The sequence below is a fragment of the Miscanthus floridulus genome, chromosome 17, assembly GCF_019320115.1.
Source record: "Miscanthus floridulus cultivar M001 chromosome 17, ASM1932011v1, whole genome shotgun sequence".
Taxonomy (NCBI): Eukaryota; Viridiplantae; Streptophyta; class Magnoliopsida; order Poales; family Poaceae; genus Miscanthus; species Miscanthus floridulus.
This window is the reverse complement of record NC_089596.1, coordinates 101,199,526-101,213,109: the sequence shown is the minus strand read 5'-3', so window position 1 is coordinate 101,213,109 and position 13,584 is coordinate 101,199,526. Positions and strand designations below refer to the sequence as shown.

The window sequence follows — 13,584 nt, the reverse complement described above, 5'->3', positions numbered from 1 at the left end:
CATGGAGCCGGAGATGATGACCATCTTGTTTGCTTGGAGAGCAGTACGCACACCCCCTACCTGGCGCGCCACTGTCGACGAAATATGGTCGGCAGTCTACCTAGGGGTATGCCCAAGGTAGTAGATTATCGGCAGACAGATGCGCAAGTCCCAAACAAGACGGTGACGCAAGACAGACACGAGGTTTTATCCAGGTTCGGCCGCCAAGAAGGCGTAATACCTACGTCCTGCGTCTGATTTGTATTGCTGTATGTCAATGAGAGATGTTTTTTAGAGGGGTCCCCTGCCCGCCTTATATAGTCCGGGGGGCAGGGTTACAGATCTGGAAACTAATCCTAGTCAGTTACAATTGCCATATGTGGCCAGATAAGGATTCCTATTCTAACCGACCAGGATCCTGCTTGGTCGCCAAATCCATCTTGATTCCTTGTGCGGAACTCCGATCAGGTTGACTGAGCCGCACGTCGTCTTTCGCGTGGACTGAACCCATCGATCCGGGCCAGCCCAAGCTTAGCCGTAAGGGTATAGGGGTTAATACCCCCACAAAGGGCAAGTCAAAGACTTTGGAGTGATGGACCGCGTGGCGGTGAAGCTTGAGCAAGACTTGGCGCCGATGGACGATGGCAACGGTGAAGAGCAAGTAAAGTCAAGATCGATGAACCAATATGATCATGTGATAATATGAAATGGATCATATCATTGTTGATCGTGTTGGTGCATGTGTTGCATCAACATTGGAGGAGATGGAATGGAATGCGCAAGGCAAAGGTATAACCTAGGGCATTTCATTTCACCGATCATAGGTGTGTAGAGAAGTTTATGACCGGGTTTAGGATAGATAGCCGTACTATCAAGAGGGGTAAACTTGTTTGTATATCGGTCATCTAGTGCCACTCGAGTGATCTAACTTTACATTGTCGCTAGGATCGAGTGGCGTGGCAAGTTGAGTGGCTAACATCCTTTGGGAAATGATTGTGAAAATGCTAACACACATACACATGGTGGTGTACACTTGGTGGTGTTGGCACATTTACAAAGGAGGTGGTGTTTGTAGGGGTGAGATGGGTTTGGGTCCCTCTCTCCCTCCCGCTTCGCAAGCTCGGCGGGATTCAGCGCTTTCGAGAAAATGGAAGGCCTATTTTCTATTGCGCCGGATGCAAATTCTTGGTGGGTAGCTCATTGGAGCAAGGGTGAAAAAGTTAGAAGTGAAAACGAGTTGGTCGCAAAGACGCTGGCTTCGGTCAACTGACCGAACGCTGGGTCTGAAAGCACCGGACGCTGGCAGGCTGTGTCCGGTCAGGCTGACGTACGGTGACGCAGAAGCTAGAGTGTGACCGGACGCTGGCTACGTCCGATCGCATTCGACCGGACACGTCCGGTCATGCTCGGGAGCTTACTGGAAACGACCGGACGCTGGGGGTTCAGCGTCCGGTCAATTGAAGCTGGAGCGTCCGGTCAGGTCAAGTGACCGTTGGAATCGGGACACGTGGTCGTCTACGAGCGACCGGACGCTGAGGTCCAGCGTCCGGTCAACACGACCGGAGCATTCGGTCGGCCCGACCGTTGTCCAGTGAAGGGGTAACGGCTAGTTTAGCCCTTGGGGCTATAAATAGAAGTGGCCTTCAGCCATGGCTGGTGCTGAGCACCTCAAGGGACTTAGTGTCCATGCTTGTGAGTGCTTGGGAGCCCTCCATCACACATATACTTGATAGTGATCATTCGATTGTGTGAGTGAGCGATTCTAGTGCGATTGCATCGTGAGGTTGCATCGAGTGACACTAGGTGATTGAGTTGCAAGCCGGTGGTGCTTGTTACTCTTGGAGGTTGCCACCTCCTAGACGGCTTGGTGGTGGTCTTCGTCGAAGCGCGCAAGAAGCTTGTGCGGCGCTCCGGAGAAGTGCTTGTGAGGGGCATTGTGCTCACCCCGCGGGAGCCGCGAAGAGCAACTCTAGTAAAGCGTGTCATTGAGCTACCCTCACTCAAGGGGTAGGTTCTTACGGCGCCCGACGTGCAGGCTTAGCGGATGATGCTAATTAGCCGCCGAACCATCAAGTGAGCGGTCGACACAACGGGGACTAGCGTGTTGGCAAACACGTGAACCTCGGGAGAAAAATCATCGTGTCAACCTTATTCTTCCCGTTGGTTTGCATCCCCATTACATAAGCTTGCAATTACTTTTATACATATTAAGCTTGTGTAGTTGCTCTTGTAATTAGATAGCTTGTGTAGCTTGCTAATTACCTTCTTGCTTGTGTAGCATAGAAGTAGCTCCCTTGCGTGGCTAATTTGGTTTTTGTAACCTTGTTAGTCACATTGCTTAGTTTGTGTAGCTAAGTATTTGCGCTCTCTAATTAGGCATTAGTTGCCTTGTTATTGAGCATTGCTAGTGAGCTTAGTTAGCTTTGTGCTTTTGCTTACTAGCATGTGTAGGAGCTCCCTTGTCGCTTTAAGTACTAGTGGCATATGTTTGTCTAACCTTGCTCCTAGAATTGGTTAGGTGAGCTCTAGCTAGCCCAGCACCTTTGTTGCATAATTGTTATCTTTGCAAGGTGCTAGTGAACATATATAGTGGGGTATAGTCTTGGCTAGACCGATAGTTTTAATTTCGTATTTGTATCGGTTAGCCGACACGATTAAGTTTTAGAAAAGACTATTCACCCCCCCTCTAGTCGCCATCTCGACCCTTCAAATGCCCCTGGGTCCCATCAATCTTTAACTCAACCGAACGGGTATTGAACCCACGGTCTTCTCTCTATCTCTCTCACCGGTTTCTCTCTCCCATGTTCTTCCTCGTTACCTCAATCGAAGAACCCTAGCCATCGATTGGAGGCTAGCGCTCGGGTGACTGGAGGTGGCTAGTCGAGGCGGGCGCGCGCACGGGCGACTGGAGGTGCGCGCGCGGGCAACAGGCGGCGGGCGCGTGCGGCGACTGGAGCTGGGCGCACGGCTCCTTGAGGCCGGCGCGCGGCGATTGGAGGCGGCCGCGCGGCGAGAGGCGGTGGCCGCGCAGATTGAAGGCGACGCCGGCGATTGAAGGCAACGGCGATTGGAGGTGCCCCATTCTTCTCCTTTTTTCCCTGGTACACCCCATTGTCGTCGTGGCCCGACCTTTGGCGCGTCTGCTTCTTATTGCCGTTGACGCCCGCCTATCTTTGTCATGTGCATATGGTGCCTGTTGTTGCCCAGATGAGTGGCAGTCAGTATATGGGAGGTGGTGCTGCTGGCTCCAGCTCGGGGGGCATCCAAAGCTCGGCTTTCGCCCCACTCGTGGACTGCCCACACTGCAAGGTGAAATTAGTACGGATCCAAAGCAAGCAGTAGGCCACTTTTGGCTAGACCTTCGTCAAGTGTCCGAACAACATCAAAGTAAGTCAATTTTTTTTTGTTCAATTTTGTGCTTTTGGATGGTGGTTATGAAGGTATGGTTTCATCGGTTGCAGGATGACCTAATTACATGTGGCATCATCATGTCCGAGAAGCAGTATGAAGGTGTCCTACGCAATCTAGAGCAGCATCCAATTTGGTGGAAGAAGGCGATCCTTCCCAGTTGTGCAGATGGTGGACATGGGTCTGTCGACCCTATTCTAGAGTTCAAGGAAGATTTCGATAAAATAAAGGCAAAACTTGACAATGCTGTGAATGATGTCTCGAAGTTGAAGGTGCAAGTAGAGATTCTAAAGAAGGACTATGTCATTATTGTAGCCGTGTGTGTAGGTGTAGTCATTGGTTGTATTCTGAGCACAATTTGGAAGTGATGTAGCCGTGTGTGTGGCTTTTGCCTATTAGATGTATGACAATAGCTATTTACTAATAATTGAGTTTGGAATTTGCAGCCTTGCTGCCATTCTGTTATCTATTTGAGCAATGTTAGAGCTTAGGCTCTTGAGGCTGTAGCCAATTCTTAGGTCTTGCCAATGCTTAGGTCTGATAGGTCTTGGCACTTCTCCTAGCATCTAATTGAGCAATGCTGTCATATAATTGAGCATCTAATTGAAACTCTCAGAAACATTGTTAGTCAAATAATCACATTTGCTCTCTTCAGAAAAGGCACTTATGTACCAAATTCTACCATGATGCTGGTCAAGGTACTTAAGTGCAGCTGGAGCATACTCAAAAATTTTGTTCATATGCCACTTAAACATATAGTTAGTATAGCTCTTAGCTGCAGGGTAGAGATGGTCAGTGAAAACATCCCCTGAGAAGTGTTTCATGAAGTTGCTGTACATATGCCTCATGCACTCCTTGTTTTTAGCTTGTGGAAAAACAGCCCCCACAGCTTTCTCTAGTCCTTTACAAGCATCTGAACACAAAACTAGTCCTGGTGGGTCTCCTATGACTTTGTGCAGATTTTTTAGGAACCAGGTCCAGTTATCCTCAGTCTCTGAGTAAAAAATAGCATATGCTATATGGTACAGCCAGTTGTGCCCATCAACACCTGTTGCTGCAGCCAACTGTCCAGTGTACTTTCCATGCAAAAAAGATGCATCTACACCGATGAAAGGTCTACAACCAGCTAGGAATCCATCAATGCATGGCTTCAAAGCAACAAAAACCCTCTTGAACCTATATTTTTTACCAATCTTCTTTAACTCTATGTCTACATGACTTCCAAATGAACTTTGTTTTAGTTGAGCAGCCCAATTGAAAAGAAGTTGGAAGCTCTCTTCATACGTACCATGAACTTTATCCAAGGCGACCTTCAATCCAGACCAAGCTTTTGAGTACTTTAGTTTAATTCCAAAGTCACCCTCCAATTTCTCTTTTGCTTCCTTTGCTCTCTTTGTTGGATTCTTCTTTACCCAATCTCCAAGCCTATCTGCACACCAGCCCTGAGAAGCCATTCTCCCTACTCTAATCTTGGTGGTAGGACAATCATGATCTGAAGGAAGCTTTTTGATCTACAGAAAGGCAGATAGACATGGTAATGCTTTTGCAAATAGAAACAAGAACATTTATCAAATACAAAACAACAACTACAAAGAATGTACCTATACAGTTTTCTTATCAAAAATGGTGGAAGCATGTATTCTCCAAGGGCATCCCTCAGTAGCACACCTAGCTATGAATCTTGACTTATCTGATTTGTACCCAGCAGCAAGCTCAAACCCCTTGTTCACAGTATAGTGCCTTATTGCTTTTCTGAATGCAACTATATCAGGAAACAACGCCCCCACCTCTATTTTTGGGTTGTTTGGATCATGCAGTACTTGGACCTCGAGAGGGTCAGCATCATCCACCTCTGCCTCTGCCTCAACATGGAAGAATGGATCAGATGGCTCAGCATAAGTTGGCTCAGCCCTAACATTAGTGTTAGAATTGTCAGTTGGCTTTGCAAATTGAGGAGCAACCGGCACAATCCCATACATGGCCTCATCATCAACACCCACATATTCCTCAGCATTATCAAATATATCGGGTTCTCTATCTGGCTCGACATCAACAGCTGCCTCTGGATTATCAGGAGCAGCATTAGTGGGTTCTTTACACATGTTGGTAGCTGCCTCTGCCTCTAATTGAACATTTGCATCATCATGAGGAACCACACATATAGGCTCCATGGCATCAAATTCAGCTTCCACACAAATTGACCTATCGAATATATCGGGTTCTCTATTTGGCTCGACATCAACAGCTGTCTCTAGATTATCAGGAGCAGCATTAGTGGGTTCTTTAGACATGTTGGCAGCTGCCTCTGCCTCTAATTGAACATTTGCATCATCATGAGAAACCACACATATAGGCTCCATGGCATCAAATTCAGTTTCCACACAAATTGACCTATCGAATACACCTACCACAACCTCACAGCTCATCTCCTCCTTATACATTTCAAACAAATCTAGCATTTGAATCTCACCAACTATTCTGGCATCCTCATTCAATCTTTTGTCAAAGAACCAAACAGTGGGTGTCTGGTTACTGCTCAGATTCAATTCAGTTGCCAGATTTTTCAATAGTAAGTCCAGTGACATTGACCCATACTCCACAACCCACTTAAACGCATGGCCTTTTGTGTAACATTTCCTACTAGCAGAATCTTTGGAAGCAAAACCTTGGACTTTAACCTCTAGCACAAACATCCCATCCCTACCATGCAGTAAATCAAACTCCAAATCAAAGTGTATACATGCACAGCTAATCGATTCCACCAAATCAAGGGAACTGTGGTCACCACAATTAAACAAGGGAAAGGAGGAGGAAAGATTACCTAGGAGCAGTGTTCTCCATCGTTGCCGCACCAGTGCGGCAAATCGGTGCGCCCGACTCCGGTCCCTCCATCAGGGCGCCTCCATCGCCACCACTGGACACGCACGGGTGGTTAGGGTTCGTCGCAGCCGCAGATACTATCATCATGCGTCGGCTTCCAATCGCCCGCTGTCTCCACTCTCCCATTCTACGGTTTGTTGAGGAAGAAAGGGGAAGAACACAGGAGGGAGAGAGACGGGAGGGAGAGAGAACACGGGAGGGAGAAGGGAAAAGCATGGGAGATGGATGGATGCGGCTTCAGCCATTCGCCTCTCCCTTTTCCTCTTGTCCAGGGGGGCATTTTGGTCCAATACAGACATACAAGTGCTGCAAGTGGGTCCAAGAAGGCTTCATACGTATAAAAGGCCAAAGCTCAGGGAGGGCAAGAATATGAAGGGCAAATCTCCAATTCCTCAAATTGTAAGGGCAAATCTCCAACTGCTGAAAATTGTAAGGGCAAGAATCCAATTCACCCAAGAAAATTATGTACAAGAAGGGTAGCAAAACGTGGTGCCAACACACACCACACGAATGGCTGACCCACCCACGCGACATGGAAGGGAAACAAAACTGTCATGAGTCATCATTGTCGAGCGTGGTTACAAAGCAACCAGCAGCTCCGACTTCCCAAGGCAGACACGGACGAACCTAATGAAGAAAAAAAGATGGCCCAAAGCGAGAGGTCGCAACAGGTCATCATTGCCAAGCTCAAAACAAAGAGCAGCTCCGACTTCCTATCTTGACCCTCCGCCCCGCCCCCGGCATTTGCCACACCTTCAAAGCCTCCCAGTAGATGAAAGAGGGGGTGGTTCGCCTCATCTCATCGTTGTCGAGCCACATCCCTTGACGTAGCAGTTCCGACTTCACGCTGCAAGTCCTCCCTCCACACGCAGACCGGGCGCCGAGAAGCTAAGAGCATCAACCAAAGGCAACGTCGTGGTTGAGACGAGATCCATTCAGCGATGCCTTCAATAAGGGCATGACGTCGAGAACGCCACTGTCGCTCGTCCAAGATGGACCGGGTTTTCACCCTGTGGAAGGCAGTGCTGGAGAACACGACGCCCTCAACAGGGGATGTGGCGCCCACAGACATCGCCGTTGTCAAGGCTTTCGCCCAAGGGTTCCCCAGCACAAACGTCCGACCAAGACCCGGACCCTATCCTGTTGTCGCCACTGTCGTCACTGCCCCGCCATCCCAACGAAACCCTTCCAGAGAGGCATCGACGCGCCAGCTGCACACAGCAGTCGCATAGCTGCGTCGGCCGCCACCCCCTCGGTCGAGCAACACAGGATCGGGCTTACCCTGCCGCGTGCGTCACACTGCCGCACACCGAAGCCCGTTGCTGAACGACGTCGCCGGCTCTGGCACCTGCAGCCGATGCTGCCGGGCACCGCCGGTCGCGAGTGTCCCACCACGGTGGGCGCCGCCCCCAGCCCAAAGGGCGTCGGATCTAGCCGCTAGGGCAGAGAACCCGGTGCCCCAAGCTGTCGCTGCCGCCCCCAGCCATGGGTCGCCGGATCCGGCTTTCAGTGCACCGGATCTAGCCGCCCAGGCCCAAGAGCAGCCCAGAACGTCGCCGCCGACGCTGCCATACGAGGAGGAAGGGGACGGCGGAGGGGAAGAAGGAGATCCCGCGGCCGCCACCATCGAGCGCCTGCCTGGGCTCCGGCCGGCATTGCCGCAGCCGCGGCCAGGCGGCTCCCCCGAGCCCCATGCGGCTCAGGCGAGGCCACGCCCAGCCGGCCCGCTACAGCCTGCGCCGCTGCTCTGCCAAGGCGCGAGGATGAGAGGCCCCGCCGCCGCCATCCCGGCGAGCTGCACGGCCTTGTCGGCGGCCTGCTCCGGCGGCGGTGCAGCAAGGGAGGGGGGAGAGGGGAGGGGGGGGGGGGCGGCGGCTGTGGTTGGGCCACCCGAGTCGCCCGCGTGGGAGGGGCGACGCGGGGGCGAGACGACATGCCGTCCAGTACGGGGATTGCACAAGTGCACACAGATCACGTTCCTTTCGAGAGCTAGCCTGTTCGGTTGGCTGATTCGTATCGTTGCTGGTTCGTGAAGAAGTACTGCTGGCTGGTTTGTGTGAGAGAAAAATATTGTTCCAGCTGGAAATTTACGATTGTTTACGACAAGCCACAGCCAAACGAACAGGCTGTCAGTTTCTTCACTAGCATGCTCAGTCAACTGTTCTCGCCAGGTTCTCCGTATAAATCTCAACCTTTCAGCCACTTCTGACATTAATGGCCGTTCTTCCCCTTTCATACTCAAGCAACTCTTTGCAATTTGAGCGACTTCTTTTAGCAGCTCCATTCGGACACCCAATATATTTCTGTCCAAGATAGATTCAAGTCTGCTCCCTTTCAATGCCAGAAGGAAAGATGATGCCAGGCTTTTCTTTTCTTCAGTACCTTCAGAATAAATCGCTGTCTTCCTTGTAATTAGCTCTATAAGTCATTGTGGCTTTTTAGGAGGAAAATCAACTTGTAATGGAATGAGCAGCAAATTCCTCCATATGCATGGATCATGGTCGACATGGATATGATCATATGATGATATATTAATAACGGCGATGCAGATGAGGCGGCCAGAATTGGGGTGGGCACTGAAACTGAATTGTTTTCTTGCGGCGATGACAACAATCCAGAGATCAAATGCCTTTATAGGTGCATAATACGGCCGGGCCTCTGCAACAAGTGCTGCAAGAAAGCGGGCTTCGTCAGCGGCAAGTGCGTGCACGGTAGCTGCTATTGCTGCACCACTTGACAAATCCACACCTGCTTGTGCCGGCCTCTACTCTATGCATGTACTCCAAGTAAAATAATAATCGGTGTCTTCCCTCAAAAAACAATAATAATCGGTGTCTTCATGAATAGATGGATCGATGTGTGATTCTCCTTTTTAATTTTCCCCTTTGTGTGATGATCCTCTGGTCGGGGAGGTGGTAACACACACTTCTCGAGAAGTCAAATTATTTTAAATTTGATCAGATATATAAAAAAAATGCTAATACTACGTAGTAAGTATGATGAGATTGATCGCATCATACACTTTTACAATAAAACTTATTTAGAGATGCATATATTGATGCTACTTTCTATATATCTAACTATATTCTAAAAGGTTTGCTTTCTCGAGAAACGAGACCGTGCAGGATAGGATACCCTCTCTCCAAGAAAAATGTTATTCTAAATTTGAGCTAAATTAAATGTTCCTAAATTTGACTAGGTTTATATAAAATATTATCTCCAAATAGATTTATTATAAAGATATATTTTATAATTAATCTAATGATACTTATAAGCATCATAAATATTAATATATTTATATATATTTGGTTAAAATTAAGATGTAGTGACTCCTAAAAATGAGAATGAATTTTTTTTGAACATAGTGAGTACTTAATTAGCTGAAAATAAAATCTTACATACACCTCACTATTAGAAGCTCAGCGCACACAAATCCTATTTTTGATAATAAAGGAGTACTAGTTTGACATAGCACCAACAACTCGATCTCAACCATTCCTCGCTTGCCATGTGCCCTCCTCCAACTGCCTCCCATAAAGACCTATGTTTGGAGCAGTAGACTCCGATCCATTGCTAGCCGAGCATCTCCGGCAGTTTTTATAAAACTACTCTCTATTCGATGTTTTAGCAAAAAGAGAAAAGAGCGTCCCTCAAAAATTTGGTAAAAGAGCTTCTTAGAAATGAAAAGTTGTCAAATATCCTCTAACTCGTAAATTTCCATCGTCGAGAGGAACTCTGTATCCACTTCCTATACCCGACATTTTTCTCTCAAGATAGGAGTAAACTGGATGTATGTGTAAATTAAGAAAATAAAGGACTCCAGATGAGATAGCGGTAAGAGACAAAGAAACTATTAAAAAGATTTGGTTAGAGCATCTCCAAGAGTACCAAAAATTCTTTCCAAAACCATTGAGTTTTCCAAGTGGCCAAAAAATATTGGGAGCACCAAAAGAAAGGTTTATCCAACAGTTTCTAAAAAATCACTCTTAAAGGGTAGAAGGTAATTTTACATCAGGAATTCCAAACTATTTCTAAAGCACCCTAACCACTTTTATATTTTTTTCTCTTGTACATTTGTATTAGGAACCCTGTCCTACTTCTTATCCTTTCTCACGTCCTTCCACCTTGGATTGGCACGGTGGATACACGCACGTAACTATCCGCGTGAAGGGGTCGATTTTTTCCAGTGCCAAAAGATTTGGAGGTGAGATTGTGAGTTGTTGGAGATGTATTTTTTTCAATCTTTCCAAAATCATGGATTGGGAGATTGTTTTGAAAACTCTTGGAGATGCTCTTAGTTACAAATAGTTTGGGGTCCCAATGCAAAATCGTTTAGAAAGCTTAGGACAAAATTTAATGTTGTTATTTTTATGTTAACTTGCTAGATCTATTAGTTTAGCAAATAAATTATACTAAACTCCTAGAGATGCTCTAGAAATTAAACATCGTGGTTGAGAAGTCAACAAAATAGACTTACATGTCAATTCCATGTGATTCAATCTCATTTCTTCATGATAATTCTAAAGATTTTAAATCTTCCGTTATAGCTGCCACTACCTCCATCAATAGCTGTTTGAGAAGGATCTAGCTATTTGTTCTAATGTACAATTGAACCCTTACCTGTCGCTATAACCAACTATTTTCTGTTTTAGGAGGTAGATCATTAAATGCCTTAGTCGGCGAGGCCGCGGTGGATGATGATGATGTTGGCGTCGTTCTTGATGATGTTGGCGTCGGTGCCCACGAAGGTGCTATGCCGACAGAGGCCATAGCCACCTGAACTCTTGGTGGTGTTACGCAAACATCAGTGCCTCCACAAAGATCTAATCTGTCGGAATGCTCTGCTCGCATGCAGGGGACGGGCCCTAACATCCCATTGGGTGCATTGCTTTCGTTGCTGTTTGTGGAGGACCCACCGCTGGTAGAAATGGAGGACCTACCGCCACTGCTGGTAGATGGCTTTCTGCAGCAGGTGTTGGAGCAGTGGCAACACGTGGAGCTTACCTCTCGATCTCCTCCCTCTCTATTAACTATCTCTAGCGAGAAGGTGGGAGGGCTTGAGCCCCCACGGCCCTCTAGCCTCATTCGACGTCCGTTGGAGGGACGGTCGCTACGTCGCCTAATCAATGCATGTGTGAGCAAGCATAACACCAAAACGGTACAACCCCCCCCCCCCCCCCCCCCCAAGGCTCAACCGCCTCTGGAATTAATCTAAGAAAAGAAAAATAAAGAATATTTTGAAATCCCTCTTATGACGCGATCCTCTTAATTACTGCACCCTTAATATGACTAATCATATTAAATTTTATTACTTTACTACTTTAGTCTATCTCTATATTTTTTCTTAAAAGTGATAAAAAATTTATGATACCCAATTACATTAAAATTGTACAACAATCACATTATATAGTCAATTAAAAACATGTTATATGTACGAAAAAAAGTTCGACGGCTAACAAGTTAATTGAGACGTGAACTTCAATGATTTAACATAATCAAGTTTGTAAGTTATGCTAACTCGATTAAAACTAAGTCACATAATTAAAAGGGGCTTCTAAAACACAATAAATGTAGCCTCTCACAGACCGTTGGAACACACTAACCATTCGATCTAATTAAATGAACGGCTCACAGTTATTTAGAAGTAACAAAGCAAAAACTGCAATGAAAATGTGTCACCTTTAATTGTGATCGACATAGTCCAAGTCCAGCAAGGTAAGTTAGTCTACACTACTACTAGCCTTTTCTTAAGTCTAAAACGCATGTGTATACGGACCAAAGTCCTACCTGGTACGCATAAAGGTCAAGTGAGCCAAGTCCCTCCCTGTGGTCACATCACGACGACACAGGTAAGCAGCAGCAATGTACCCAGTCGTGAGTCGTTGCTGCATGAAAATAATCGTCGTCAGCCCTCCCTGGTATGCGTATAAAAGTCAAGAGAGCAAGACTATATATAGAGACGTTCCGGTAGTAAGATCGACACACATCAGTACCTGCATAGCACACTGCACTGTACGTACATCGATCGATCGAACAGCAAGCAAAATAAACTAGAGAACACAAACGGAGCTACTACTCTGACGAAGGTTTGGCCGTCCTTGTGCCCATTGTGGTGCACTGGGCGTATTGTGGCCTGCATGCAACGCTTGGCCAGTCCATGTATATGGACAAATACAGGTTGCACCCAAGCACTCATGAAGATAGCAAGAACCATGTGTCGAAGCGACAAGTCATCAGCAACGTCCTCAAGCAGCAGCTCGTGCAGGTTGCCATGGTGACCATGGTGATGATGTTCAAGGTACGTGCCTAGTATATATGCTTTAAGATCATTATTATTTCATTGCGTGTGCCAGCATGCAAGATTAATTGTATGGCTCTTTTTTGTACGGTTCCTTGCTACATATAATACGTTGCAATTGGACGTACAATTTATTATGCGGTGCTTGTGACAATGATAATGAGTTAGCTATTTCGTTGAATTTAATTGGGATACAGCAGGTCAAAGAAGCAGAGAGCGCCATAAGTACGAAGACCTCCTATCTGAAGTTAGCCAGCCAAATCGCAGTGGCTATGGTCTGGTTCGACTTGTGGCGGTACGCATGGCACCGAGCCCTACACATGCCAACAGGTTCCTCTACCGGAACCTCCACTCGTGGCACCACCGTCTCGTGGTTCCCTACTCGTTCGGAGCCTTGTACGGACACCCCCTCGAGAGCTTCATCACTGACACCATCGGTGGCACGGCCGCCTTCCTGGTGTCCGGCATGTCGCCGAGGGCTTCTATCTTCTTCTTCTCACTCTACAGCATTAAGGTCATTGACAACCACTGTGGCCTGTCGCTGCTACCCAGCTGGGATCGCCTGAGCTTCTGGAACAACACGGCGTATCACGACGTGCACCACCAGTTGCGTGGTGGCAAGTATAACTACTCTAAGCTCTTCATGGTGTGGGACAAGATTTTTGGGACGTACATGCCCTTCCTCATTGAGGACAGAGAAGGAGTACTCTAGGTCTGGGCACCTGGCCTTGACTACAGGAGAAGCAACAAGTAGCTATTCTCATACATGTGTATCTCAAGATTTAGACTGTATATGACCCAATAAAATATATGCATACTGAGTATATGATCATATTAGATCACCCGAAGTAGTATTATGTTATAATGTTATATGTGTAAGTATGCATAGAGTATGTGGGCATATTTTTTTATATACTACTGTGATGATATTATATATACTAAAATATATGGGTTTGTTTGAAATTTTTTGTCACGTAGTAAGATTTAAAATATTTTAAAATGAGTAATATGTTTAAAGT

At 46.9% G+C, this 13,584-nt stretch overlaps 1 pseudogene; it reads left to right on the top strand.

The window, feature by feature from the left end:
- The first annotated feature begins 8,030 nt into the window (after positions 1-8,030).
- On the top strand, positions 8,031-13,319 carry LOC136516092 (sphinganine C4-monooxygenase 1-like; annotated as a pseudogene).
- Positions 13,320-13,584: the final 265 nt, after the last annotated feature.